General features: G+C 41.0%; 1 pseudogene; it reads right to left on the reverse strand.

The window, feature by feature from the left end:
* Window positions 1–958: 958 nt before the first annotated feature.
* Window positions 959–1,932, reverse strand: LOC116872939 (annotated as a pseudogene).
* Between the last annotated feature and the right edge of the window lie 2,872 nt (window positions 1,933–4,804).

Raw genomic sequence — 4,804 nt, forward strand, 5'->3', positions numbered from 1 at the left:
TCTTGGCCAGGAACTCTGGGAGAGACACAGGAGCTAGGGGGCCTTGAGGAAGGTATATATACAGATATAGATATAGATATAGATATAGATGATATAGATATAGATATACACACACATATATATATGGAAGGAATACACATATGAGTATATATACATATAATGGAATATTACTTAGCTATCAAAAAAAATGAAATCTTACCATTTGCACTGATGTGGATGGAGCTAGAGTGTATTATGCTAAACAAAGTAGTTAGCTACAGAAAGACAAAGACCATATGATTTCACTCATATGTGGAATTTAAGGAATGAAACAGATGAACATAAGGTACGGAGGCAAAAAAGAGAGAGGGAAGCAAACCATAAGAGATTCTTAACTATAGAGAACAAACAGAGGGTTGACGGAGGGAGGTGGGCAGGGGATGAGCTAAATGGGTGATGGGCATTAAGGAAGGCACTTGTGATGAGCACTGGGTGTTGTATGTAAGTGATGAATCACTAAATTCTACCCCTGAAACCAATATTATAATGTATGTTGACGAATTAGAATTTAAATAAAAATTTGAAACAAAGAAATAAATAAAAATAAAACAATTAGAAACCATAGATTTTAAAATAGACTATAAAAATAAAGATTGCATAGAATGCCAAAAAAAAAGAGATGAGTGTTCTAAAAAAGAAAAAAAAATCACATATTTTATATATTTTTATTTGTTAAATTTATATTGTAAGATGTATTATAACTACAGAAGAGTATATAAACAAATATATCTGATTGAAAAATAATGAGATCTCCCATGCAGGAATCATCTGATTATAAATTAGAGCACAATCAGTGTCTTAAAATTTCCTTGTACATCACAAACAACTTGGTGTTGAAAATGATCATTTCAGATTGCATTATTGCTTTCAGATTACTCCAGTTCATGATGATGAGTCCATGATTGTCCTTAGGACGTAGCTACCCCCTGAGGAGTTGATGGCAGCGTTTCATGACATCTTGAAAGGCCTTTATAAATCTGTCATTCCGGAGGGTGAAGATGAATGGATTCAGAAAAGGGGTCACCACTAAAACCATCAGTGATGCTACCCTGTTGTACTCAGCTGCCTGTGTTTGCTTGGGTTTCACATACAGGAACAAGCAGGTGCCACAGCCGATCACAACAAAGGTGAAGTGGGATGCACAGGTAGAGAAAGCTTTCCTTCGGCCAGAGCCTGAAGGGATCTTGAGGATGGTGGAGATGATGTAGGTGTAGGAGATGATTGTAGGGATCAAAGAACCAACAATAATGAATACAGCCATTAAAAAAAGAATAAACTCTGTGAAAAGGCTGTCATCACAGGATAGTTTGAGCAGTTGCCCTCGTTCTCATAAAAAATGGTCTAACACATTTGATTTGCAGAAGGTAAGCTGAAATGTGGCACAGACAGGCCAGATTTGAAATAGGAACCCAAACACCCATGACACAATGACCACCCAGATGCAGGTGTGGCTGTTCATAATGATGTTGTACCTCAGGGGGTTAGAGACAGCCACATAACGGTCCACAGCCATTGCTCCCATTAATATAAATTCTGATGTGCCCAAAGAAAGGTACAAGTATAATTGTGCACTACATGCTGTCAAAGACATTGCCTGCATCCCAGGGAGCAGTAACCCCCAGAGCATCAAGGGGACAGCAACTGATGTGATCAGGATCTCTAGGACAGAGAAGTGGCCAAGGAAGAAATACATGGGGGACTGCAGATGTTTATCAACACAGACAATCACAATGATGAGCATGTTCCCCATGACTGTCACTGAGTAGAAGAGGAAGAAGGTAGCAAATAAGGTATGGAGTAATTCTGGGGAGCCAGGGAAGCCTAAGAAATAGAATTCAGTGGCACTAGAGTGATTCCCCAACATTTAGTTCTGAGCAGTTGTTCCTTGTGAAATCTAAAGAGGATAAAAGAGATCACAGTGCTTCCGATCCAAAATAAAAACAGACTCAGGCAGAGAAAATATTCCCCTCCTGTTCACAGACTCCAGAACATGACTAGGAAGGGTTCAGGTTCTATTGTACCCTTTACATGATCACTGCTAATCTTTTTTTTTTTTTTTAGATTTTATTTATTTATTTATTATTTCTTTTCAGCATAACAGTATTCATTGTTTTTAGAATAATCATGATATATGAAGAAAATTAAATCTAGCCAAGAATATGAGCCCAGCTACTAATGGCATATAGGCACATAGGCAAGACAGCTAGCCCCCTGCCCAGTGTACCACCTGCATCTCTCAATCCACAGGTCTTCCAGCCTTCCACTGTGCTGTGACTAGCCACCCTGTCACCTTCCTGACCAGTGCATTCCTTTTTATCACTAGATCCCTTCCATCTTGAATGTCCTAAACTATGTGGTCCACCAAATATATTCTATGAATCCTGCTCCAGAATCACATTCTGTAGAAAAGTCTTCCTGCCCAATCCTGCCCAGAGCTGGCACATGTTTTACTTTGTTTCTTCATGACATAGGGTCCATTTGCATTACATCCATTTGAAAACTTTTCTTTTCCCTCTGTCATCATTTGTGTTACAGCTAGGCATGGGTATGGACAACTCTTTGAGGACTTTCTGTAAGATCTTGAGGGCAAGGACTGAGTATTTCAGGTCAGCTAGCTGCTGGAGTGAATTACCACTTTCTTCCTCCCTATTTTTGGGAGGGGATGTGTGCCCTGCTTTTCTCCCTCATAAATGTGACTTCTCATAGGTGACAGACTAACCAGCACCTGGGCTTAGTCAGTCAGGGGCCTCATTCTCCTAACCCTAATGTCAAAAATCCACCAGACTGACAGAGGAGGGACTAGAGGAGGGCACAGGTGGAACTGCCATCCTAAACTTCCACTTGTCCCACACTACATCATGTTGGGACTGGCAGACAAGAAGCTAAAGGTCCAATTTCAACATCACCCTTTTGTGAGAGCTCAAAACCCTGGATCCAGCAGAGTATCAAAGCCACCAAATGTGATCTCTGGACTCGGCCCAAGACCTACATATAAATGTAGGGATCTATCTAACAGAAAGTAAGGAGAGTCTCCCCAGAGCCAACAAATAGATTTTTCCTCCAAAATCATTTGAAAAAGATTTAGCTGTCACTAAAATAAAATAGACCAAAGGACCTAAACTCCTTAGGGTTTCTGGGATCCATCCTTCACTTCCTTCAGGTCTTTGCTCAAAGGCTTAAATCCAGGGAGTCTTTCCACATGATCCTTTCTAAAAGAATACAGTCCAGCTTTTACTCTCTATCAGCTCACCAGGATCTATTCATCTTTGCTCTCCTTACTAAAATTGTGTTTTTACTTTTTGTTTATTTTCTGTCTCCTATTTTACAATGTAAGCAACCATGAAAGCAGAAACTTTGTCATGCCTACTGTTTGACACTCGGTTAATATTTTTAAATGAATGAATTAATTAGTCAATCAATTAAGGGATAAATCTGTGAACAAAGCTTATCCAATCCTGGCTATGGCCAATTTTTGAAGGAAATTCTGCTTCTTCTCCCTTCAGTCTTCACTAAAATGCTGCCCTGTTGATATGCAGCCCTCTCTGCAGAGATCCTTTAGGAGATGACAACTGGGTAGCCAGGATCAAGGACAGACTTACTAGGAGAGATGTACTCTCTCACTCTCCAACCTCATGCTCTCACTCTCACATCCTCGTGCTCTCGCTCTCATATTCTCATTCCCTCGCTCAGTGGTCTCCTTTCATAATTTTTGTTTAGCTGGGACCAGATGCAAGGAAAGGATAGAGGAGTGTCCTGACAAGAGCAAGGGTCTGTACCTATGCCCAGCATTGAGTCAGGGAAGAGTTGAATTTGCTCTCTGCTGTTCAGGGCAGATTTGAAGATGAGCCCATCCACTCTGCTGTCCCCTTCACCACTCTTCAGGCTGTAGGTGTCCTTATTCTAGAGAGCAGCCAGGCCCAGAACTTCCCATGCCAATCCCCTCTTATCCTCTCCTTCATAAAGGGGAACCCTGACAGACACTCACCTCCAAAGAAAGAGACTAAACTCGAATGTTCTACAGCTCTCCGGGGATCAGCCCAAGCTATTTCCTGCCTGACTAGTGCTGAGCACGCTCTGTGGGCCAGAGCAAGCTACTGCTGTCCTCACTCTCAATGCAACAGAAAACTGTTTTCATATGAGTACTTAGGGGAAAGTCCAGTAATAACAGTGTTGTGGAAGCCCAATTATCTCTCCCTCTGACTTTTCTTCTCCTTCTTTTCTTCTCTTCATTGTCCCCAAGGAGAGTTTTACACTGAGGAACTAAATCTGTTCAACTTCAGAGAAACCCTAGGGATGCAGTCAAGGGAAAGCCAGAAAAACTTTCAGCCCTTCTCCCCTGAGGCTAATTCAATTTTAGAACTTTTGAAACTTTCTTTTTCTTTAATGGCCTAACTTGAAATCTCCCTTGTCAGGAGTTTCTCAGCCCCTTGGCAGCCTTCCTCCCAAGTCCCAAGTCCTTGTTACCAAAAAACAGTTGAAACCAGCCCCTGATCTCTTCCTGTGCATCTCCCTGATTTGGCCCTACAGAGCCTACGTATCCCCAAGTGGAAGACACCACAAATAGTTCCAAGATACATATCAAAAACCAACACACCAGAGATGAGCAATGATGTGAGCAAAATGGCAGAAGTCAGTCCTTCCTTATCAGCTACTTTAAATGTAAATGGTTTAAACTCTTCAGTCAAAATGCAGACATTGGCAGGATGAGTTTTTTTTTTTAAATGAGCCAACTATTCATGCTATCTACATGAAAGTCATTTTACAT

Source organism: Lontra canadensis, unplaced genomic scaffold, assembly GCF_010015895.1.
Source record: "Lontra canadensis isolate GAN:19392208 unplaced genomic scaffold, GSC_riverotter_1.0 scaffold2, whole genome shotgun sequence".
Lineage (NCBI taxonomy): Eukaryota > Metazoa > Chordata > Mammalia > Carnivora > Mustelidae > Lontra > Lontra canadensis.